At 47.0% G+C, this 26,845-nt stretch overlaps 2 long non-coding RNA genes across 2 annotated transcripts in view; both read left to right on the plus strand.

The window, feature by feature from the left end:
• LOC144807929 (uncharacterized) lies at positions 1-25,237 on the plus strand. Its single transcript, XR_013606525.1, has 3 exons — positions 1-91; positions 2,534-2,609; positions 25,136-25,237. It is a non-coding gene; the product is annotated as an uncharacterized LOC144807929 (long non-coding RNA).
• Positions 1-26,845, plus strand: part of LOC144805856 (uncharacterized) — a 106,707-nt gene that overhangs the window by 73,542 nt on the left and 6,320 nt on the right. The gene's annotated exons all lie outside the window — the stretch shown is intronic.

Here is a 26,845-nt window from a genome sequence, read left to right on the forward strand (position 1 = left end):
GGCATGTACGGCCTCAGACGGAACTGGGGACGAGGAGCAGAAGGGCGCAGCCGCACCGGTCAGGAAGTGGTGGTCCCGGACGGGCTGTCAGGTAACGGACTAAGGCCAGGGGCATGGGTCAAAGGGAGCACAGGCAAGTGGGGACCTCAGCTGGTCGGCTGGGGTTGTGTGTGTGGTGTGAGGGATTTGGCCCGGAGGCAGGGGCAGTGGCGGCATCCTGCTGGGGATATGAGAGCCTGTCAAGTTGGTGGGGATGGGTCTAGATGAACAATGTGATACCACATGCAAAGAGGGGTCGACCAATGGGTCGCATCTTGTTGTCGGCCAGGCTGGACAGGAGTGTCGAATGGGCCCGGGGTGCCAGTTATACCATGGGTGGCAGATGAGCAGCCAGAAGAATGGGGAGTTTCGCATGGCTAAGCAAGGCGGGAGGAGGGCTAAGATTCGCCCTGATTTGCCTGAACCGGAAGGGACATCAATTCACTGCTCATCCTCTCTGAAATCGAGTGTATAATAGCGACATTAGCGGAGTTCCGAGGGATCACTTAACCAGGGGCGAGGGACTTGGGAGGCATCCATTCGTAGGAGGTCAAGCGGTCAACGGGGTTGGGTTGGGGGGGTAGATCGGGAACGGAGGCCTTACACGGATCGTTAGATGCCACGGGCTTATGGCGCCTGAAGTATACAGATAGGAAGCCAGTGCAACAACACAGAAAGGAGAGGTTCTCAGCTGTGGGTTGGGGGTGACGATGGGTTCCTTAGGGTTGAGGGAGGCAGGCGATCGGCAATCAAAGGGCTACAACGAGGAATGACAGATTATGGGGGAACATGGTCAATGACAGGTGTGGGTGGTCCGGTTGATCGACCATCGTAAGGGTGCACTTGGTCAAGTTCATTGGAAGAGGGGAAAAGAACTTGCATGGGGGCTGGACAGGTATTGGACTCTTTGACGGATGAGTTTTTTGGGCACTTTGCGTGGGTTGTCCATGGGAGCTGTGGGTGCCGGGGGTCGTGGGACCTGAGTGCAAGTATAGTTCAGTAGTGTGGGGGAGAGGTATGTCGGCCACAACCTGGATGGGGGCCGGATGGATGTGGGGACCTGGTCGGACATTGGGTAACATATTTTTTGGGGGGGATTTGGTGTCCTGAGGAGAAGTAGGGGTTGTTGGGGGGCACCACAGTCATTGGGCGCAAGAAGAGGGAAAGGACAAAGAGCCCACGGGGTAAGGGGATGAGATAGGCCAATGGTAGGGTGACATATGCAAGGTGGAGGCGGCCTGGGCCGGGGGAAACGGTGAGGCCCAAGGCAGGTTCATAGTTTCTTTGGTGGTGGTAACTCCACAGGAGTTACTCAAAGGGTATGGGGGAGGAGGTCACAGGGAGGCAGAGTGCTTATGCATAGGCATGGCTAGGGACGGGTCGGCGGTTCCATGGAGTGGTTTCTTTATTTCTTTAATTGATGATTAAAGTTTTATATAAGCACTAGTGAGCCCCTTCGGGTATTAGAGAGCGTTACGTACCCAAAGGGAGGGTAACGATTGCTTTTCATTGCAGGACATGAGGATGCATAAAGATCGATGCAAAGATTTCAGACCTTGATAGCACGTGCTCGGGAATAAGTTACAGGTGGTTGAAAGAGTCAGATAACCAGCATCCGTGAGGGCCCAAGTGAGAGGGGAGTCCATTGGAATGTTGACGCTGAGGTTGGTTGACTTGGTTGGTAAGGTACTGAGTGAGGAGCGGGATTTTCGGGTCCTTGTTGAAGCAAGAGAAGGAGGGATTGCATCTGAGGTCAATGAGGTGTGCATTCCGCATCCTGGGGAACATTACCATAGGAGGATCGGCATTGGGTCATTCTTTCATTTCAGTTTCGGGAGGAGGAGTAGAAGGGGAATGGTGCTCTCAGATTTCTGGGTTTTCTACCAGTTTATGGTTACATAGTTGGGGGGAATGGACCGGGGAGACCAGTTTTGGGGTGGGGACAGTAAGACGGAGTGAAAGGGTGGCCTGGAATGTGGCAGGGGAGGATGATGGTTTGTCGGAGGCAACGTGGGTGTAAGCAACAGGAACCTGTAAAGCAGGCAATGGGTGAAGAAGGTTCGGGGATGTAGGGGGGGTGCACATGGTGAGAGATCCGAAAGTACAAGGATAGTAGTATTTTTCCAGAAGTCAGGTTGGACTAGGGTGTTGTGGGGAGGGAACCTTGGTGCTGACAGGACGATATGGTTGGGACGAACCGTAAGAAAAGGGTCATGGGCTGGGATGAAAGGGTTGTTTGGTGCATACGGTTGGAGGTGGTCCACGGGCGAGGGTTCTTTAGGCAGGGCAGACCAGGGTCTGCGCAGTTGAAGTGTTTGTGAGGACGGAGTTTGTGCCTGGGGACAGGAGGGATTTGGGGGTGGTTGAGTTGTTATTTTGGAGGCAGTGGATGGGTGCAGTAGGGCGTGGGGTCATAGAAGCGGGGTCACAAAGAGAAGACTAAGGGAAAAGGGACGTAATTCTTGCAGGACTAATCATTCTTTTTCTACTACAGGAAATGGGTGTAGATCGGGCTCAAGGGCCGTCGCTTGGATGGGTGGCCATTTACTCGGCATTGGACAGCAAAGGAGGTGAATTAACAGATGTACATACGTCACCGGGCGGGGAACACCGCCATCTTGCTGTCAGATAATGGGGGAAACAGTGGAGTGAAGATGTGGGAGAGTTGTGGCCAGTACGGCTGATATTGTGTCACAGGAAACATGAAGTTGCCCTGATATGAGGATACATGTGGGAGAAAAGAGTATTCTGGGATGTCAGGTTTGGCTTTACACTGTTTGACATGGAAGGGGGTATGGTTAACTGAAATGGAACATGGGGCGATTTTAGTCATGTGAATGAAGTGTGCCTTGCAGACGTGGGGAGCGGGGTGCTATCGAACTGACTTGCCAGGTAATGGCCCGCTGGGGATGAGACTTTCGAGGAGAAACAGGGGGTTTTGTTTAAAAGGGGGCATTTTTTATGGACAAGGGTTGACCTGGATGTGATTTATTTCCACGGGACGCAGGTTTAGGTGGTGGATGGTCGTTCACCGCGTTGAGGGGGCACCCACCACAGATATGGATTGGCCCAACAATGTTACTTGTTACACGGGATGCAGGTACAGGTGGTGGATGGTCGTTCACCGCGAGGGTGGCACCTTTCACGAACAAGGATTGGCCCGACAATGTTACTTGTTTCAGAGGATGCAGGCCCAGGTGGTGGATGGTCGTTCACCGCGATGGGGGCAAATTTTTAAGGACTAGGTTTGGCCCGGAAATGTTGATGGTTACACGGGACGCACGTTGAAGTGGTGGATAGTCGTTCACCAGGAGAAGCAGAGTGGGTAAGCTTTGGGTGCACCGGAACTGGAGAAGCAAGTGGTCCTGCGAGGGTTGGCACCTTTCGCGACCAACGACTGTCCCAACAATAGTAATTTTATACGGCACACAAGTTTAGGTGGTGGATTGGTCGTCCACCGGGTTCAGCAGGGTCGGCTGACGGGAGGCGAAAGGTGCCCAGGAACTGGGGGATGGGGCCGGGAACAGCCCTGTGGGGGTTTCCCTGGTTGGCGGTACTTTGGAGGGGTGGTGAGTCACATACGGGCAGATCCGCCCCTCAGGGGGGAGAATGGTACATGGGTGACTGATAGCGGGGCGCGGGAGGCAATGAAGGAAATTCAACAGAGGATGCTTGGAGGACAAGTGAAGGTGAGAATGGGGAGAGGAAGGAGGTCACCTAGTGAATGGGGAAGAGTCAAAAAGGTGAGATGGTTTTGTGAAGGCTGAATGGAGAATGAGTTGGTATGGGATGGGAAAAGTATATTTATTGCATTTATGTACTGTTTAATAAAGTCTAAATGGTTGCAACCTTGTCCTAATTAAATGACCTTTTACGCTTAAAGTAACAGCGTGGAGTGTAGTTATTGTGGGATGACGGCCCCCGGGGGAAGTGAAGGTCACAGACCAGTCTTCCCCCGGGGCTATTCGCGCAAGGCCGGATGGACAAGGTGGGGAGGGATTTAGAGGATTGGGGAGGGGGCGGGAGTTTAAGAATGTATATAAGGTGTCAGGAGAGGAGGATCCTGCCTCTTCCTGACACCTTTTTACCACCGGGGGTCTAGAGCAAAAAGTTTGTCCACCTACCCATCCGACAGGTTTAGGTGGTGGGCATGGTACAGTGTGCCAGTTTAGGGTAGGTTGCAGAGTAGCGACGTTACGGTACTTTGGAGGGTATATTTATTGCATTTATGTACTGTTTAATAAAGTCCAAATGGTTGCAACCTTGTCCTAATAAAATGGCCTTTTACGCTTCAAGTAACAGCGTGGAGTGTAGTTATTGCGCAATGTACAACTCTGCATTACATTGTAGGAGCCACTTGGAGAGTTCTCATACATGCAATGAATAACGATGAGACTCAACCCCGCTTCCCCTGTTCCAAAGTCCCTAGCTCATGCTATTATGCCACACCATCTCTTACAAACAATTGGATTTTTGTGATTTGTTGTGTCCCTGTCCATCATTTAGTTACCCTCCCTCCAAGCGTCCTCCCTTAACCCCTTCCTCCCTTTTGTTTACCTGAGTGTCCCAACCGTGCCCTCCACAAGCACAAGTGAGCAAAAAAAACAGGGAAGTACTTTTGTTTGCTACAGGAAGCAACAGAGGGCATTAGTTACACATGCAATTTTTGGAGGGGTTGTTTTTGGGAAATTGATTTAAAAAAAATTATTTACTCAGCCCCCCACCCCTTTCTCACCAGTTCTTGAAAAACTAAATTCAAGTCGGGCAACTGGGGGTGGTCTTCTTATAAGGATGTGCTGGTTACAACATAGCGTTGCCACCCCTACCCCTTCTGGACAGTGAGGACCCTTAAATTACAACAATAACGTGCGTGCAACATAATAAATGAGAGGGACCCCTTTTGTGGATAAGCTATGTCGCAAGTTTATTGATTACACAGGTTGGGTTAGCTTATGGGTGATCCAGGTGTTGGCGATGAGTTCCTTGAACGGCCGACACCCATCCTCAGAAAGCTAGAGCTGTCCTGTCAGTGTTTTCCACACCACCTCAGTTAGATTATTTACAGCTGGCCGCCCAAAGAGGCCCTGCCCCGGAAGGTGTCCCCTTGTGAGCCCTCCTGGGCCATTCCTCCCCTCCTAACACCTCGAGGCCATAAACTGTGGGGGTGACCCACCTTCTCCTTCTACGGTGGCCTGATGGGCTCATCTTCCCTTGCAGCAGGGAAGCAACACTAGGATGCTGTCCCCTCTAATGTCGCCCTGCATACGACGTGGCCAGCTGCATTCCCCAGATGAGCATCCGTACAGCTCAAAAACAAAAACACACTTTTGTAAGTGTGGCTCTTTGGAGGTTGTTCTCAGAGCACTCTGAGGCTTCATGTCCTTGGTGCTCACTCCCTCCCTCTCCACTCTTCTGCTCCAGTCTCGCGGGGCTCAAAGTGAAATGTGGCCCTGGCTGCTGCCTTTGTTCTCTTTCATGTTCCGCCCGAGACCAATAGCAGGAGCAGAGGCTTGGCTGCAAGTGGTTTAATCTCAAAAAGGTGTCAATCGAACTCACTGGTGGGAGAAGGCAGCTCGTGTGTGCCCACCTCTGTCTTGGAAACATGAGAGGAGGTAGAACACTTCATCAGAGGAACACAAGGGGGACTGCGCCATGGACTCTACCCGGAATCTGTATTTTTTGTTTTTTTTGGGAAGGATTTTGCTTATAGGGACTCACTTCTGCAAGCTTCCCTCAGCTGCCCCAACACCACTGCAAGCTAGCCGACACTGCTCCCAATGACGCAAGCTTTCACATGTTCCTCACTTCTGCAAGCTTCCCTCAGCTGCCCCAACACCACTGCAAGCTAGCCGACACTGCTCCCTATGACGCAAGCTTCCACACGTTCCTCACTTCTGCAAGCTTCCCTCAGCTGCCCCAACACCCCTGCAAGCTACCCGACACTGCTCCAAATGATGCAAACTTCCACACGTTCCTCACTACTGCAAGCTTCTTATGGCTGCTCCTGCACCACTGCAAGCTAGACGACACTGCTCCAAATGACGTGAGCTTTCACACGTTACTCACTTCTGCAAGCTTCCCATGGCTGCTCCTGCTCCACTGCAAACTACCTGACACTGTTCCCAAAGACTCAAGCTTCCACACGTTCCTCACTTCTGCAAGCTTCCCATGGCTGCTCCCGCACCAGAGCAAGCTACCCGACACTGCTACCAATGATGCGAGCTTCCACACGTTCCTCACTTCTGCAAGCTTCCCATGGCTACTCTGCACCACTGCAAGCTAGCCGACACTGCTCCCAATGACGCAAGCTTTCACACGTTCCTCACTTCTGCAAGCTTCCCTCGGCTGCCCCTGCACCACAGCAAGCTAGCCGACACTGCTCCCAATGATGCGAGCTTTCACACGTTCCTCACTTCTGCAAGCTTCCCATGGCTGCTCCTGCACCACTGCAAGCTAGCCGACACTGCTCCCAATGACGCGAGCTTTCACACGTTCCTCACTTCTGCAAGCTTCCCATGGCTGCTCCCGCACCACAGCAAGCTACCTGACACTGATACCAATGATGCAAGCTTCCACACGTTCCTCACTTCTGCAAGCTTCCCATGGCTACTCCTGCACCACTGCAAGCTAGCCGACACTGCTCCCAATGACGCAAGCTTCCACACGTTCCTCATTTCTGCAAGCTTCCCTCGGCTGCCCCTGCACCACAGCAAGCTAGCCGACACTGCTCCCAATGATGCAAGCTTCCACACGTTCCTCACTTCTGCAAGCTTCCCATGGCTGCTCCTGCACCACTGCAAGCTACCCGACACTGTTACCAATGATGCAAGCTTCCACACGTTCCTCACTACTGCAAGCTTCCCTCGGCTACTCCTGCACCACTGCAAGCTAGCCGACACTGCTCCCAATGACGCAAGCTTTCATACGTTCCTCACTTCTGCAAGCTTCCCTCGGCTACCCCTGCACCACAGCAAGCTACCCGACACTGCTACCAATGATGCAAGCTTCCACACGTTCCTCACTTCTGCAAGCTTCCCATGGCTACTCCTGCACCACTACAAGCTACCTGACACTGCTCCAAATGACGCAAGCTTTCACACGTTCCTCACTTCTGCAAGCTTCCCTCGGCTGCCCCTGCACCACTGCAAGCTAGCCGACACTGCTCCCAATGACGCAAGCTTCCACACGTTCCTCAGTTCTGCAAGCTTCCCTCGGCTGCCCCTGCACCACTGCAAGCTAGCCGACACTGCTCCCAATGACGCAAGCTTTCACATGTTCCTCACTTCTGCAAGCTTCCCTCGGCTGCCCCTGCACCACTGCAAGCTAGCCGACACTGCTCCCAATGACGCAAGCTTCCACACGTTCCTCACTTCTGCAAGCTTCCCTCGGCTGCCCCTGCACCACTGCAAGCTAGCCGACACTGCTCCCAATGATGCAAGCTTTCACACGTTCCTCACTTCTGCAAGCTTCCCTCGGCTGCCCCTGCACCACTGCAAGCTAGCCGACACTGCTCCCAATGATGCAAGCTTTCACACGTTCCTCACTTCTGCAAGCTTCCCTCGGCTGCCCCTGCACCACTGCAAGCTAGCCGACACTGCTCCCTATGACGCAAGCTTCCACACGTTCCTCACTTCTGCAAGCTTCCCTCGGCTGCCCCTGCACCACTGCAAGCTACCCGACACTGCTCCAATGCCATGAGCTTACACATGCTCCAATTTTGCTTGATACGACCCTACTCATATTCATAAATTAAGCTATAATTAAACCACCCAGGATAATGTGCTGCATGGCTAAACACTTATATGGCTATGCCAATACTTTTTCTACCTTCTAAGCGTTTGATTGTTTCTTTGGATGTAATTTTATTTCCCAATTAACTTGCATTGGAATGTGATATGTTTTCAGCACGAGTAAATCTATAATTAATATTGTTTTGCTCAATCAGTAATCTCATGAGCCGGGGGCTGCAGGCAGAAACCACTGGCACACATTTTTGGGGAACCAACTCTTATTTTGTCCTCATCAGACTGAGACCCAAAACAACCGAGAGAAAAACACAAAACGGAGAAAGGAGACTTTAGTAATGACACGTCTCAGGTAGGATTGGCCTCTCGGTACAACGAGCCAATTGGCTGACTTTGGAGCCGGGGAACCAGGTTTGAGTCTTGGCGTCAGCTCAACACCCTATGATTCTGGGCAAATCACTCAATCTCCTTGTGCCTACCAAAAATTAATGCTTCCTTGTGCAACTTAACTGGCGCTCATGTAAAGCACTCCAATACCTTCAGGTTGAGTTTGCCCATATAAAACTGCAAAAAGAAAAATGCCCATTCATTTCCCTCTTTTCCAGCCATCAACCCACAAGCTTCTATCTAGCTGCATGAGAGGCCCTGGCGCACACAAGAGGAAAGGGGAAAAGGCAACAAGGAAAGACATATTAGCTGAAAGAGTAAAATAAGGCAACCGTGTTAGCTGAATAAAAACCATGATCCTACAATGAGGAAGAGAAAGACAGTAAAACGGTGACAAATGGAGAAATCAGGGATGAAAAAGAACATGCTGGGGTGAGTTTAGAACCGGTCCTAGGATGCTTGTTTCCAGTCCAGGGAGGTTCTGACCTGGCAGTTCCGGCTGGACTGTTTCAATTGGGCGCAGGGTCAAGACTGATTTGCATATGGCTGGGTCAAAACTGGAATGGCATGGTGAGCAAAAAAACGATGGATTTAGGCTTAGATCTCTGTACTGGGGTGAATGTATGACATTGTTCTGCATTCTGACCATCAATTGTTCTTTATGCAGGGGTACGTTTGAGAGGCAGGGAGTGTCTGGGGATGGATTCAAGATGCTTCAGAGGGAACCAAGACTACACAGCCTTGCTATTCAGCATCACAACCTTCTGCAGAGCCAGTGGAAAGGTTTCTGGCACCAACACGTATTATTTTACAAATTAAACACTGATATGTCTCTCTTGGCTCCTGCGCACCTTCTCTTCCTCTGCAAAAAACTGTTCACATTCACTGATTTCTATTAGCTCACCTGTCTCAAACACTTGACTTTTCCCTCCTTGTTTTTTCAACCTGTTGAGAGACATTGTATCGTATTGTGATCAGGTTTGCCACTTTTCGCATAGAAAAATACCCACCATTTGTTCATGTTTTATGATTCTGCAAAGGCCGAGATGTTTTACTTAAATACGACATTATGTAAAATAGTCCGTATTCATGTTGAGCTATAATTTAACTATGGCATAAATCATTAAGGCATCCCTAGAAGACATTTTAATGCACTTTCTTCAATTACTTGCTTTATTAAGTGTGTACTGAGAGGAACAAGAAATACCAGCTTTAGGTGATTTTCTTAGTTTTTAGGTCTCGGCCTGATCCAGCGCATGCGCTGCTCTCGGCCGAGACCTTTAGTGGGGCTCTGAAAATACTGCTTTGCTGGCGATCAGCTTCCTAGAACGTGCACAAGAGCGCACGCGCACAAGAGCGTGCGCACATGCGCGTTATAGCCAGCTGGTCACCAGCAAGGTAGCACTTGTGGTGACGCGCTTGCAAACCATGCGCGTCACCACTCACGTTTTTTTCCGCAGTTTTTTTTTCTCGCGTTTTTTTTCTGTTCTTTGCGGCCCGGCCTGCATTTAGAACAATATAACACCTTGTCTTCGAGATTTAGTTTAACTGATAGAATATATTATTTAATTTTCGGGACCCCAGGTCGCCACCAATGGGAAACTTATTGCAGACGTACATCCAGAGCGCGATTTCGGAAAGCGCATTTCACCTCTTCTTTTTTTTGCAGCAGCAGTGCGGTCACTCTGTGGAAAAGTAAATTTTGCCATGTTCTGTGTCCCTACGCGTCCTCCATCATATGTTATCTGTGCATGATTAATATGCATATGTATTTCCCATGTTCGATTAATGACGCAATTACAGTTGTGTCCACCTCTAGTATGTCAGTTTCCAGTTCTCGTGAATACTACGAATATCAGGCTTATGTAAAGCTACGTTGCCACGTTTCTCAGTGTGCACGTTATTCCATTGTAAAGTCCCCGTTTCTAGGCCTCAAAAGGGCCTGGACACCAGATTCAGCTCCTGTCTCCTGAAGCCTCGCTGAGGAGCGATACAGCCCCCACCTGTATCCTCGACCCTTCACTTACTTCCTGCCTCGCAGTGCCCGGCTCAGCCTGGCTCTGCCTCTGAGTCTGCCAAGAGTATGTTATGATTCCAGTTATCAGTTCAGCCCTCCTTCTCTGCATTCCTAAGCTACTGAACTGCATCAATAGTTCCCGTCATTGTCCAGCCTTTACGTCTCCATGTTGGAGAAATACTGTATTAATGCTCATTTAATATTCTTCATCACGCACTACATGTAGAATAATGCATGCTCCAGTCTTAGAGTCTGTTCGCCTTTACCCCGATAACTTATAGATTCTATCAACATGTTCTCTAAACATCAGATACTGGATACTGTTTAGGTACATGTCGCCCTGACTCTCCAGACTTCAGTCTCTGCTCCTAGCACAGAGTTCGTAGCCCCAGCTTCTCCTAGTAACACGTCATTGCCAGTTTGCGCGCACCATTAGGTCAGAGGTCCCGGCTCCTTAGGTAGCCCCCTCCATGTTTCCGCCCCATTCATGACATATTCTGTTACGTTTGCATCACATGTCTATGTAGACGCCCTGTTACACCTACTTTCACCCTTATCTTTCGCGACTGCTACGCGTCACACCCTTTGCTCCACCCACTGCTCCGCCTATCGTATGTATTGTAATGCAACTGTTTTAGTATATATGATCGTGTATTGTTATTAAATGTGAGCACGCCAATTCCGATCCTGCCCCCGGCAGCGCTGCCATCCTATTCCTGTGCAGGTTGTCCTGTTCCTGTCCTTATGCTGTATTAAACCTGCAAAACTCCGACTACCTCGAATCTTGACTCTTATTTATTGAGCTATCTGTTATTCATTTATTCATTGAAAAATAGAGGTATTATTTATTTATTTACCACATAATGGCGCCCGAATAGGAACTTGCCCTTTCCCCACGCGTCGGTGAAGCCACGCCGGCCCCCTGACCCTCTGCAGTCGTGACGGAACTCTTCTGCGCACCGGCAGATATTTCTGCTTTAAGTATCCCTCAGGCCCACGGAGGAGACGGAGGAGGCGGTCCAGCATCCAGACGAGACGGTGGAGGAACGCGGCGAGTCCCGACCAGAGCCCAAGCCGAGAGTCCAAGGTCCGAGGTATCCGGAGGCCCATCCGTAACAGAAGTCCGAAGTTCGTCCGTCCGGCGTCGAAGCAGTCCCGTCCAGTCTGAGGCCTTCCGTTCTTACTGCCCGGTGAGTACCATTACTGGGGTAGTATCTAGACAGGGTCAATCTAATTGACTCTGGTCCGTGGGTTGGTGGTACACAGACCCACAAACGAAGTGTCCACTCCGGTGGATACGGGTCCTGACGTGTCTCTGTATGAGACCGGTAAGTTTCGTACTGTTTCAGCAGTGCATCTAGTTTCTGTTCTAGTCAGTTCTGTTCTCGAGAAAATTCATGTATTCTGTTTTCCGTATTCCAGGTGGTATTCTGTTCGAACTGTTATTCATAATGTTCTTCATGTATTTTAATGTCGTGGTATGAGTGCGAAGTGATTCTCGTGTTTATTGTGTATCGTATTGTGTCCAGATTATAGTTCAGTCATGCCACTCTTTTCAAAACTGCGTCAGTTAAAAACCAGAAAAGGTCTGCTAGAAGCAGCAGTTCCTGTCCCGCCTAGGGACAGTCCAGGTCATTTCATGTACCAGAAGCATGGCATAAGCGCCATACTATATCTAGATTTATGGGTAGAGTATACCAAACAGTTAGAAGAAAAGTATAGATGGCCCGTATCGGGTACATGGGATGCCGAGTGCATCATGAGAGTAGAAGAAGCATTATGGAAAAAGAAAGCCAGACAGTCACAGAAAGATGCCATCGAGTTATGGCGCAAAGAATCTCATAAAAGAACCGAAAAAGAAATCAGAAAGTCAGAATTAAGTAGAGAATCCTTGGAACGAGCCCAAGAAAGGGAATTAATCGAGATTGGTGAACGAGTTAAAACCGAACAGTCAGACAGACAGAGGCATGCTCTTATTAAGGGTATGTATCCTCTTCTTGCCGAGGGCTTGCCAAAAGCGACCCCGGAGGCATCCAGTAATTTCCCGCCACCATTAGTTCCGACCAAGCTACGTCACAAACCGACCGCAGCTGATATTTTCATCTCGTCCTATTTGGACGACACAGTCCCAGAATATGCAAATCCTGTTACTACTCCGCCAGTCCCTGTAAATCAGGCACTTCCCGCTCCTCCAGACACCGGAGTACCTGTTACGGTACCCCCGGTCCAGCCCGCCATACAAGTCCAGCCTACATTTCCATTTCCCACTCTACCAGGACGAAGAGCATCAGTAGACGACTCTAGTTTAGGGGCCGCAGGGGGAGGTCCTCCTCAAACCCCGCCGCCACACAAGCGTTTAACGTTAGCCGAATTACATGCACAAGCGTCACAGCGTACGCCCAGGTATCAGTCTGTTGCAGAAATAAGAAAAGCCCTTACCGAATGTGGCTATGATCCAGTCCCAGGCGAGGATAGTATGGTTTTATATTCATTACGCGTGAGAAAAGTGACCGAGTATCTAGTTACCCTACCAGACATGAAAGAAGATCTAGACAGAATATATCGTTTCATCCGTACAGGGAATGATCCAGAAAGTATTAGTGACGTCATGTGCCAAAGAAAAGTTGAAGTCCAGCTCATGATATTAAAATTTCTGATTAATTGTCTAATAAGGGAACAAGATTATCCGACCAAAGATCGAGCCGAAATGAAAATCCTGACAAGGTGGAGTGATAATATAGCCGAGGGTAAGCACAAGACTATCAGTAGTATAGAGAGTATGTACAAGAAAATCCGTAAAGAAATAATAAGGGTACACGAACAACGTAAAGAAGCACAAGTAAGCGAGAAAGAAAATGACTCTTCTACAGAAGAGGTAGAGGACGAGAATCCCGACAGAATAGCGTATGTAGGAAAATCTAGATTTCCAGATCGCCATTTGCGCCTAGAACACAAGTCAATTTTTCATCATCCAGCACCAGAACAAGGTTCTCTGGAACAAGTATTTCAAGCTACCGATCACATTCTGAAATCACGAATCGGTTATAGTGAGTTAAGTACCATGCATGAACAAGAACTAGTCCGATCAGCAGTCCGATGGATTACTGATTCTACCACTTTTCCAGACGAAATAGTGGCACAAATGTTTCTGAAATTGCCCCCAGCCGAGCAGCGACTGGTGGGTATGTATATGATCCAGTACCTCATTACATTGTATGAGGGTCAACATTCTGATCCAGGTCCGTTACACGATGTCCTGAACGAGTTACTCCAGTATAGATGGAAAGGTTTAGGTACCGATTTAATTAGTGTCATTCTAGAACAGCGCCACAAATATAGTATGTTTTCGAACCCGCATTTTGTTCATGTCTCACCCCCAGAAAGTAAACCCTTTTACATAGACAGACAGAATCCGTTACGAGAAGTGCATCCAGTTAAGACAGAGGGTGGTGAAATGCAACGAGTGTTTGTTTACACCCCGATTACAAAGATGGAACTCTTAGAGATGAAAAAGTTAATTCCCTGTCATGATAAAGATCCAGCAGGGTTCCACCGAGAATTAAAAGACATGCTCCGTATGGGAGAATACACGTATCCAGATATTATTAAAATGTTAAAAGTCCTGTTGCCCGCAGGGGTATATGAGAAACTCAAGGAAAAAGAATGGGAGGTGGGAGAGAAAAAGATCGATTGGGCAGTTCTAGAAGCTGAAGACAAGGCACGAGTACCAGGTACCGGTCTTGGAGATAAATGTAAAGAATTACCAGAACTGTTAATACAAGTTTTGCCTAGGTTATTGACAACTAGAAAAGAAGACTGGGATGCAATCTCAGCCTGTAAACAGAAACAAGACGAAGATATTAGTGATTATTATTCCAGATTTGAGAAATGTTTTACCATAAACAGTGGCCTCAAGACAAGTAGCGAGTCGTACCCTCATCTTTTTGTTACTAAACTAGTCGAGAATTCAAGTCCACAAATTAAAAACCGAGTTTTGAAAGTCGAAAGTACCTGGCAAGCTAATACCCCGTCCCAGATGTTACAGATGCTTCAATATCACCAGAATAGAATCAGAGAAGAACAAGAACATGAGAGAAAACGTATGAAAGACACGAAAATGAAAGTACTAGTTGCACAATCTGTTCCTCAAGACAGTCAGAAAAGGGGTCCGAATCAAGCCAGTCATCCTGCAGCTCCCGTTAAAGGAAACTGCAATTATTGTAAACAGCCAGGTCATTTTATAAACGAGTGTGCAGTTCTGAAACACAACATAGCTACCGGTAAGACTAAAGAAAGACCACGTCCGCCGAGACAAGAACAAGTTACACAGACTTCTCAGCCACAGAATGCACCACAGACAGTTACTGTACCGCAGCCTATTGCTGCAACACAGCATGTTACACAGCAGATGTACCAGTATGCACAGTCTGAGTATCCAGAGTATCAGCCATATTCATGAAACAGCCTAGAGAGGGAGGTAGGCTTGCCTCTCATCGAGATACCTGTAGATCAAGAAGGTCCCTATGTTCATAGTCAAGTATTAGGGAAAGACAGAAAGTTTTTGATTGATACAGGGGGCAAGTAGGACCACTATAAGTCACGCCGAAGTTCCAGGGGCTCCGCTCTCAGGCTCAAGAAATGTTTCCCTTGGATTTTCAGGAAAACCTATTGTAAATGAAATTTCAAAGCCAGTTACTCTAGAAGTAGGTCCATTGTCCCGCACTACTGACCTGTTACTTACTAAGTCATGTCCAGAAAATCTATTAGGCATTAAAACACTGAAAGAATTAGGTGCAGTTATATGCTGTTCCCCAGAGGGAATACGATTGTTCCTACGTGACTTCAAGGGTCACTATGTATTACGAGATTTTGATCCCAGATTGTCTAATGTTCCGCAGCATCTATGGGCGCAAGGTCCAACTGATGTTGGCTTTATGCAAATCACACCCCATCGTGTGACTCTCAAGCCAGGTGTAGTCCTGCCACGAATCAGACAGTACAGATTGCCACCTGAGGCTGTAGCAGCCTTATCCAAAATCATTGACGAGCTCATCGCTCAAGGAGTAGTTGTGGAAACTGACTCCAATGTATGTAATTCTCCGATCATTCCTGTTATGAAACGTACTGATCCAAATGCACCTCCAGTATATCGTTTAGTGATTGATCTCCGAGAACTTAATAAATGTATTATTCCCCAGTATCCAGTTGTCCCAGATATCTCTTCCCTGTTGACAGTCATTGATTCCGAAGCCTCATTTTTTACAGTCATAGACCTCAAGAACGCATTTTTTAGTGTTCCCATTCATCCAGACAGCCAGTTTCTTTTCGGATTTTGTTTAAATGGAAGGAGCTATATGTTCACACGAGCTCCTCAAGGTTTCACAGAAAGTCCTAGTATTTATAGTCAAGCACTCAAGAGACAACTAGACAACATTCACATGCCAACTGACACTGCCCTGCTCCAGTATGTCGATGATCTCCTGATCACAGCCCGTTCTGAACGTGCTTGCGAGCGAGCATCACTTACAGTCTTGTATTTCCTAGCTGAGATGGGACACAAGGTGTCCCCTTCGAAACTTCAATTCTGTGTCCAGCAAGTGGTCTACTTAGGACACTTACTGTCCAAGAGGGGTAGGCAGTTGACACCAGACCGAATCCAGTTAATAGCGAGTCTTCCTCAGCCCAAGACCCAGAAGGAGGTACGTGCTTTTATCGGCCTTACTTCTTATTGCAGACAATGGATTCCTCAGTATGCATTTCTAGCCAAGCCACTGATACAGTTAACGACACAGGAGGCAGCCGTATCGACTGTCCTCCCTTGGACATCTGAACATACACTTAGTTTTAATGAGTTAAAGAAAGCCCTATGTCAAGCTCCAGTTCTAGCTACACCGAACTACAGTAAGCCTTTTACACTTTTTGTCACTGAACGCGAAGGTACAGCATTATCTGTCCTCACACAAGATCAAGCAGGACAATACAAGCCCTGTGCTTATTTTTCGAGCACATTAGATCCTGTAGCCCAGGCTCTGCCTGCGTGCCTCAAGTCAGTTGCAGCCACAGCACTAGCTATCAGACAAAGTGATTCCATAGTATTAGGACATTCCTTGACAGTACAAGTTCCACACTCCGTGGAAGTTCTTTTAAACCGAACACAAACTCAGCACTTGACAATTGCACGTTTAACAGGTTATGAATTGACACTGTTCCAGCCACACATAGAAATCAGACGCTGCAACGTTTTAAATCCTGCTACATTGTTACCATCAGTTACTTCGAATTCTGCCACACATGACTGTGTGGAAGTAGTTAACATCATGACAAAGCCAAGACAAGATCTGACAGATATTCCATTACCAGATCCCGACCTGACACTTTATGTGGATGGTTCATGCATGAGAACTAGTACAGGAGAACTAGTAGCCGCGTATGCAGTGACTACTGACACTGAAGTTATTGAAACACACCGTATTGACACCCTGTCTGCTCAAGCAGCAGAGCTAGTTGCTCTGACTCAAGCCTGCATACACGCCAAGAACCTGAAAGTTAATGTTTACACCGATTCACGTTACGCATTTGGAGTTGTACACGACTTCGGAGTGCTCTGGCAAGAGAGAGGTTTCATGACTTCTCATGGAACCAAGATTCAGCATGGTCTCCTTATTCAGGCTCTGTTAGATGCCATACATTTACCGACATCCATTGCTATCATGAAGTGCAAAGCACATACGAAAGTTACTGACATTATTTCCCAAGGTAATGATCTAGCAGATCGCACAGCCAAGCTTACAGCACAGACACCAGACATTCCAGTTAATAAGACACAGACGCACACTCCAGATCCGACTACATGCATGACAGTTAAGGACCCTACTCAAGATGTCATAGATATCCAGTTACATGCTGCTCCCGATGAAATCAAGAAATGGTCCGAACAAGGAGGGGTCCAGACAGATCAGGGATGGGTAACGAAGGGTAGAGCCACATGGTTTCTCCCCGACTCTATGGTTCAAGTCATTATTAATACCGCACATAGTCCAGCACATCTAGGAGAGAAAGCTATGTTAGACAGTATCCAGAACATTTGGTTCAGCAAGCATTTACGAGCTGCAGCCAAGCAGAAAGTCCGTACCTGTATGATATGTTGTCAGTTTAATCCAGGTAAAAGTGTTCCGGTGGAACAAGGTGGATTCCAGCCCCCTGACCACCCTTTTGAAGTCCTCCAGATGGATTACATTCAGATGGAGCGATGTCGAGGTTTCAAGTATGTCCTTGTAGTTGTATGCGCTTTGTCCAGATGGACGGAGGCATATCCAGTTCCAGATTACACAGCCGCGACCACTGCCAAGCAGTTGGTTCGTGAGTTCTTCCCCCGTTACGGACTCCCTAGAGTCGTATATTCTGACAACGGCCAGCCATTCTCATCTGAACTCATGAAACACGTGTCCCTTTTGTTAGGGTACCAGTGGAAGTTCCATTGTGTACGCCATCCTGAAGCAGCCGGTCTCGTAGAGAGACATAATCAGACCCTGAAAATCCGAATTGCAAAGGTTTGTCAAGAGAAAGGTGTGGACTGGCTAGTAGCTCTGCCAGTCGCTTTGTTCTATATGCGCATGGTCGCACATTCCAGATCAGGCCTGTCGCCGTATGAGGTCGTTTTCGGCCGCCCCCCTAACATGTGGGGTACACCTAGACCTCGAAGTATTACCGATGTTTCAAGTAATATGCTGACAGATTACCTAGCTTCCTTGATGTCTGCCCTCAACTCTTGTCGTTCACAGGTTGCCGCCGCATTTCCAGACAATACCGAGGTGGCACCGCATGAAATCGTTCCCGGATCCATGGTCCTAGTGCGAAATTTCGATCGCTCAAGTCCACTGGAGCCTCGCTGGAAGGAGCCCCGACAGGTCCTCCTCGCCACCCGTACAGCCGTGAAGTTGGAGGGACGCAAAGGCTGGGTGCATCTTTCGCATATTAAAAAATTTTATGGATTATAGCCAGTCTCAAAGAACATTTCCCCGGATTTAAAGGACTGCCAAAGTACTATTCTTAAGGACTGTCCCGCAAAAGACAATGATACTGCACCCTCCCTGTTAGAGAAAACTCCGCAACAGGAGTATAAGCTCAAGTTAAGGTCTAGTAAAATAAGTCAGCCAGTTTGATTGTCTAAGTCCTCCCCTAGGTGAAACGGTTAGACCGGTTTCTGACATGTATAAAATAGACCCCCATAGTGAGAGAGTTAGTCAAAACTCAATCCGATGTATCGTTTTTCTATGTTTCATATTATTTCTCAGTATTATGATTTCCTGCACCAGTTATGCATTTTACCTGTATTTTCCAGTTTCTCATGTAAATAAGTCCTCCAATGCTACAGTAGAGCACACGTTTAGTGATCTGCCTCCTCATGAACTCTCTTACCGCCTCGCTATGCGTAACAATTCCTTTATCCGCATGTTACATTATTCACACCAGACCAGCAATGCCACAAATTGTTGGGTGTGTGGTCGACTCCCCCCTTTCCAGACCCCGAAGGGAGTTCTGCCACTCTTTCCTTATCCATTTTCACATAATGGTTCGTGTGGAGCATGGTCCACGTTAACGTCATCTTTAACAGATATGTCTTTTCTTAACAGTACATGTTTCCCAGACAAGCAAGGTCTTCCCCACAGAACAGGGTTAGATCTAGAGAATGAAGTTTATAATTTAGGTAATTATTCTTCGAATTTCATGGTCCTGAATGTTCAGTCTGATACTACTCCAGACTTACCTGCTATTTCAGTACTACCAGTCAAAGGTGAATTATGTGTCCGAAATAATGGTTCCGTACATGTAGGACATAGCGATTGTACTACTATTGTCAAGTACAGTGACAGTGGGAAATCTATTTTCAAAGCTTCACGTCATTCTTATTTTATTTGTGGTCAGACCGCATATGTTCGTCTGCCCCTCGATTGGGAGGGAACCTGTTACATTGCCTTCTTACTGCCACCTGTTTTCCTAGCCCCATCTGATTATCATAGAAATTCCCACCTAGTACATACTAGACACAAGAGAAACCTCCCGATTGTCGACTATACTGAAACTGCTCTAGAACAATATATAGATATCAATAAAGGTGTCTTCCCTTATTTAGGTCCAGTCGTGAATAGTAAACTGATACGTAGATTAACCAGAACACTCGAAGCAGTAGTGATTGAGACTACTTCTGCTCTAAGTAATTTAACCGAAGAACAATCCTTTATGAGAATTGTCGTGCTCCAGAATCGTCTCGTCCTTGACGTCATATTGGCCGATAGGGGCGGGGCCTGTAGAGTCATCGGATCTAGTTGCTGCATTTTCATTCCAAATAACGCGCCGTCTGTTTATTCAGCTATAACCAGACTCCATAAAATTGCCCATCTGTTACACCAAGATCCAGGCACCTGGACATGGTCCGGTTGGTTCTGGAATATAATTTCCGCTTGGGGATGGAAAGTCTTGTCCTTTCTAGGTATTGCAGTAGCGATCATATTCAGCTGCTGCCTCTGTATACAATGTGGCCCTGCGATTTGCGGCATTTGTGCTACCTCTTGTATTCCTAGTCCCAAGCCCCGTTCTGAATCCCGTTCCAAGAAAATTCGAGACGAGCAAATGATACTGTATGAAATGATAGATGGTATCATGAATATTGATGTTTCCTGAAGGAAACGTAGTGACAAGGAGGGAATGTGGAAAAGTAAATTTTGCCATGTTCTGTGTCCCTACGCGTCCTCCATCATATGTTATCTGTGCATGATTAATATGCATATGTATTTCCCATGTTCGATTAATGACGCAATTACAGTTGTGTCCACCTCTAGTATGTCAGTTTCCAGTTCTCGTGAATACTACGAATATCAGGCTTATGTAAAGCTACGTTGCCACGTTTCTCAGTGTGCACGTTATTCCATTGTAAAGTCCCCGTTTCTAGGCCTCAAAAGGGCCTGGACACCAGATTCAGCTCCTGTCTCCTGAAGCCTCGCTGAGGAGCGATACAGCCCCCACCTGTATCCTCGACCCTTCACTTACTTCCTGCCTCGCAGTGCCCGGCTCAGCCTGGCTCTGCCTCTGAGTCTGCCAAGAGTATGTTATGATTCCAGTTATCAGTTCAGCCCTCCTTCTCTGCATTCCTAAGCTACTGAACTGCATCAATAGTTCCCGTCATTGTCCAGCCTTTACGTCTCCATGTTGGAGAAATACTGTATTAATGCTCATTTAATATTCTTCATCACGCACTACATGTAGAATAATGCATGCTCCAGTCTTAGAGTCTGTTCGCCTTTACCCCGATAACTTTTAGATTCTATCAACATGTTCTCTAAACATCAGATACTGGATACTGTTTAGGTACATGTCGCCCTGACTCTCCAGACTTCAGTCTCTGCTCCTAGCACAGAGTTCGTAGCCCCAGCTTCTCCTAGTAACACGTCATTGCCAGTTTGCGCGCACCATTAGGTCAGAGGTCCCGGCTCCTTAGGTAGCCCCCTCCATGTTTCCGCCCCATTCATGACATATTCTGTTACGTTTGCATCACATGTCTATGTAGACGCCCTGTTACACCTACTTTCACCCTTATCTTTCGCGACTGCTACGCGTCACACCCTTTGCTCCACCCACTGCTCCGCCTATCGTATGTATTGTAATGCAACTGTTTTAGTATATATGATCGTGTATTGTTATTAAATGTGAGCACGCCAATTCCGATCCTGCCCCCGGCAGCGCTGCCATCCTATTCCTGTGCAGGTTGTCCTGTTCCTGTCCTTATGCTGTATTAAACCTGCAAAACTCCTACTACCTCGAATCTTGACTCTTATTTATTGAGCTATCTGTTATTCATTTATTCATTGAAAAATAGAGGTATTATTTATTTATTTACCACAACTCGACTCAGTCTCCCAACGCAAGCGGAAAAGGGCAGATTGAATGTTATTTCAAAAGGACGAGCAGAAAAAAACAGCCATCCTTTTCGCAGATACTCGCAAGAATAAAATGCAGAACACATACCAAGGTTATCTTCGGCATAAAAATGTTGAACAGTTTGCGGAGCAAACGCTGTTCAGTCCGTTGTCTCCAAGCCTATAGGCAGCAAAAACAATCAACCGAACTTTTAACTGTCGCTGGTTTTAGCGAAATAACTAAAAAAAGAGCAAACTTGAATTGTTTGTGGACTTCTGGAGCTATACTCAAACGCGAAAAGACGGCCAATCTAACCGAAAACTTTAAGCAGTCATTACTCAGCATAATTAAGATTAAAAGTTAGCAATTGGCTCCCTCCCCGAAAGTATGAAAATGGGTACTAGCCACTACTTCTGCTCTAAGTAATTTAACCGAAGAACAATCCTTTATGAGAATTGTCGTGCTCCAGAATCGTCTCGTCCTTGACGTCATATTGGCCGATAGGGGCGGGGCCTGTAGAGTCATCGGATCTAGTTGCTGCATTTTCATTCCAAATAACGCGCCGTCTGTTTATTCAGCTATAACCAGACTCCATAAAATTGCCCATCTGTTACACCAAGATCCAGGCACCTGGACATGGTCCGGTTGGTTCTGGAATATAATTTCCGCTTGGGGATGGAAAGTCTTGTCCTTTCTAGGTATTGCAGTAGCGATCATATTCAGCTGCTGCCTCTGTATACAATGTGGCCCTGCGATTTGCGGCATTTGTGCTACCTCTTGTATTCCTAGTCCCAAGCCCCGTTCTGAATCCCGTTCCAAGAAAATTCGAGACGAGCAAATGATACTGTATGAAATGATAGATGGTATCATGAATATTGATGTTTCCTGAAGGAAACGTAGTGACAAGGAGGGAATGTGGAAAAGTAAATTTTGCCATGTTCTGTGTCCCTACGCGTCCTCCATCATATGTTATCTGTGCATGATTAATATGCATATGTATTTCCCATGTTCGATTAATGACGCAATTACAGTTGTGTCCACCTCTAGTATGTCAGTTTCCAGTTCTCGTGAATACTACGAATATCAGGCTTATGTAAAGCTACGTTGCCACGTTTCTCAGTGTGCACGTTATTCCATTGTAAAGTCCCCGTTTCTAGGCCTCAAAAGGGCCTGGACACCAGATTCAGCTCCTGTCTCCTGAAGCCTCGCTGAGGAGCGATACAGCCCCCACCTGTATCCTCGACCCTTCACTTACTTCCTGCCTCGCAGTGCCCGGCTCAGCCTGGCTCTGCCTCTGAGTCTGCCAAGAGTATGTTATGATTCCAGTTATCAGTTCAGCCCTCCTTCTCTGCATTCCTAAGCTACTGAACTGCATCAATAGTTCCCGTCATTGTCCAGCCTTTACGTCTCCATGTTGGAGAAATACTGTATTAATGCTCATTTAATATTCTTCATCACGCACTACATGTAGAATAATGCATGCTCCAGTCTTAGAGTCTGTTCGCCTTTACCCCGATAACTTTTAGATTCTATCAACATGTTCTCTAAACATCAGATACTGGATACTGTTTAGGTACATGTCGCCCTGACTCTCCAGACTTCAGTCTCTGCTCCTAGCACAGAGTTCGTAGCCCCAGCTTCTCCTAGTAACACGTCATTGCCAGTTTGCGCGCACCATTAGGTCAGAGGTCCCGGCTCCTTAGGTAGCCCCCTCCATGTTTCCGCCCCATTCATGACATATTCTGTTACGTTTGCATCACATGTCTATGTAGACGCCCTGTTACACCTACTTTCACCCTTATCTTTCGCGACTGCTACGCGTCACACCCTTTGCTCCACCCACTGCTCCGCCTATCGTATGTATTGTAATGCAACTGTTTTAGTATATATGATCGTGTATTGTTATTAAATGTGAGCACGCCAATTCCGATCCTGCCCCCGGCAGCGCTGCCATCCTATTCCTGTGCAGGTTGTCCTGTTCCTGTCCTTATGCTGTATTAAACCTGCAAAACTCCTACTACCTCGAATCTTGACTCTTATTTATTGAGCTATCTGTTATTCATTTATTCATTGAAAAATAGAGGTATTATTTATTTATTTACCACAACTCGACTCAGTCTCCCAACGCAAGCGGAAAAGGGCAGATTGAATGTTATTTCAAAAGGACGAGCAGAAAAAAACAGCCATCCTTTTCGCAGATACTCGCAAGAATAAAATGCAGAACACATACCAAGGTTATCTTCGGCATAAAAATGTTGAACAGTTTGCGGAGCAAACGCTGTTCAGTCCGTTGTCTCCAAGCCTATAGGCAGCAAAAACAATCAACCGAACTTTTAACTGTCGCTGGTTTTAGCGAAATAACTAAAAAAAGAGCAAACTTGAATTGTTTGTGGACTTCTGGAGCTATACTCAAACGCGAAAAGACGGCCAATCTAACCGAAAACTTTAAGCAGTCATTACTCAGCATAATTAAGATTAAAAGTTAGCAATTGGCTCCCTCCCCGAAAGTATGAAAATGGGTACTAGCCATTTCCAACCACCTCTGCAGACTCAACTTTTCAGTGTTTGTTCCATATACATCTGAATACCGCCCTCTTACAAGATAATCTGTGCCCGTAGTACTCCAACTCTTGACAGCAATGCAGCCACATGGACACTAAAGTGCTAACAGCCAAACCAGCAGATACACACACCCACAACCACACACACAACTATACCCACAACCTTACACAACCACACACAACCACACACACACAACCTCACACACAACCACACACACAACTACACACACAACCACAGACACACAACCACACACACAACCACACACAACCACACACACACAACGACACACACACACAACCACACACACAACCTCACAAACACACAGCCACACACACACCCACACACACAACCACACTGTCAGTGCACACTTTCACCAGGCACAGACACCATCAGTCGTCAGTGCACGCTTTCACCGGGCACAAACACTACCAGCCGTCAGTGCACACTTTCACCAGGCACACACACGCCACTAGCCATCAGTGCACGCTCCCACCAGGCACACACCACCAGACGTCAGTGCACGCTTTCACCAGGCACACACACACCACCAGCCGTCAGTGCACGCTTTCACCAGGCACACACACATCACCAGCCATCAGTGCATGCTTTCACCAGGCACACACACACCACCAGTTGTCAGTGCACACTTTCACCAGGCACACACACACCACCAGCCGTCAGTGCACGCTTTCACCAAGCATGCACCCCCAGCCGTCAGTGCACACTTTCACCAGCCACACACACCACCAGCTGGTAGTGCACACTTCCACCAGGCACACACACCACCAGCAGTCAGTGCACACTTCCACCAGGCACACACACCACCAGCCGGTAGTGCACACTTCCACCAGGCACACACACCACCAGCCGGCAGTGCACACTTCCACCAGGCACACACACCACCAGCCATTAGTGCACAATTTCTACAGGCACACACACCACCAGCCATCAGTGCACACCTCAATTGTTAACTCATCCCTAATTAACTATTGTAGCAATCGCAGTATGGCGCAATTTACTTTTAAAAAAATGTATCTAAAGCGCAGCATGCCACCATTGCTAAAAAAATAAATACAGATTTGTTTGGCCTACCATTTATAGACTTGTTGCAATTGGTGTTGCAATATTTAACAATGCCAATAGCTCAAACTTAACTAATGCAAGACCTATTGCATTGCAAATGCTTGTTACACTGGCTAGGACCCGAAAACACCGGTAATGCAATAAAAAAACGGCCAGATGCCCTTATCTAGTCTTACTATCCCTATGTGGGGCTGAGATTGTCGCCTTTGCTGAAGGAAAACACAAGCATTTTGTTCATGTTATTTACACAGAACCTTATACAAAACCGTCTGTATTTAGGTCTCATCTGAGACAGTGCATGTGCTGTCCCTTCCGAAATATTAGAGCCCACCCATTGCTTACCTTTGGTTGGCTTTAATCCTCACTCTCATTTCCTTCTACCTCCTAGGTCAGCACTTACCAGCTTCACTTCCTCTTCATGTGTTGGTCCCTCCCCCCCGAACATGGCCCAAGTGCTGCTTTCTTGCCCAGCGTGTGTGCTTCCACTGCTTTGAGTTGAAGCAGTGCATGTTTTTGCAAGCTGGTTCTCCTCTTCCCGCTCCATGTTGCTGCTTGCCCCTTTGTCTTTTGCATGCCACCTTGTTTTTTCCTGTCCTATTGTTTTTTGCTTGCCCCTTTGTCTGTTGCTTAGCCCATTGTTGTTGCTTGCATGTCCCCTTTGAGCCCTCCTGCCAGAAAAAATGTGCTATGATACAGCTAGCGCTGGCCGCGTCATGCTCTTTTTTGTGCTGCTTGACCTGGGCCCCTCCCTCCCCCACTATTGTAGTTTGCTTCCTGCTCCCCAGTCCCTTGTGCTACTTGCCCTCTCCTTCCCACCAGAAAAAACACACTATGACACAGTCAGTCCTGGCCGCATCATAGCACAGTTTTTCTGTTGCTTGCTCTATAACCCCTGCTGTCATTGCTTGCCTTCTCTTCCCTACCTCCTGTCCCAAAAAAACCCCGATATGATGCGGCTAGCACTGGCCGCGTCACAGAATGTTTTTTCTAACTTTTAACCGAATGTATGACGCTACAACGCATACATTCACAACGCAGACCATTACAGCGAAACGTTTACAACGCAGGATCCATTACAACGCATGCCATTACAACGCAGATGCTATTAGAACACATGCCATTACAACGTAAGTATGGGTAAGTATTTTTTTTAATTTTAATTAATGGGAATGTAATAGTAGTGTAAATGTTAGATAGTGTAGGGGTTAACATTACTATTCTAACTCCAGGGGGGTGTAATAGTAGGGTAAGTGTTGGATAGTGTAGGGGTTAAAATTAAATTAAATACTTACCCATACTTACGTTGTAATGGCATGCGTTGTAATAGCATCTGTGTTGTAAAAGTTTTGTTGTAATGGTAGTGCATTGTGAAAGTTGCGTTGTAATGGCTGTTACCCCTTTTAACCTGTTGCTCTGCAGCCTTACAGTTGTAATATATGGCTAAAAGACATTGTCAAAGCCAATACCTTCCGGCTTTGCCAATGCTTGCTAACATGATGTTTCTGTTGAGAACACATTTTAAAGTGCTTTCATCTCATTTTATTTAATGGGTGATCCATTAACTCATAATGTGTCAGAAGAAAAAAATGATGTATTAGTTTTAATCATTACGTGCAGATCCACTGCAGTCCAGTTGTTTTGTTAATACATATTCCTTGATTCACAAATACATCTTCCTCAAGGCTTCCAAAGAAATTGATTGTAATTCATCTCTGGTTATAAGGAGTTTTTGCAATTTCATTTTGTGTTTTGCTGTCCCAGATGCAGCATCAACGGCTGTTTGGTATAGGCTGTCTGTTCTTATATTTAGATGGTATTCGCCTCAAATGTGTTATCAACAACATTGCCCCTATCCAGCATATCCCCAGATGAGTTTTCTATGCCGAATGCATATGTGGTTGAAATTGTAAATAAATTAATCAATAGGAACAAAACACTTGAACTGCATTGGAGTTCTAAAAATGATTAAAACTAACGTATTATTGGATTCACGAAAGGGTTTTCTTCTGGCATAATTAATTCATTTAATGGACCTTTGTAGGAAGCTGGCTCTGTATATCTTATACCAAAGTAAGGTATAGTATGCACAGAGTCCAGT

The sequence above is a fragment of the Lissotriton helveticus genome, chromosome 1_2 (genome assembly GCF_964261635.1).
Source record: "Lissotriton helveticus chromosome 1_2, aLisHel1.1, whole genome shotgun sequence".
Lineage (NCBI taxonomy): Eukaryota > Metazoa > Chordata > Amphibia > Caudata > Salamandridae > Lissotriton > Lissotriton helveticus.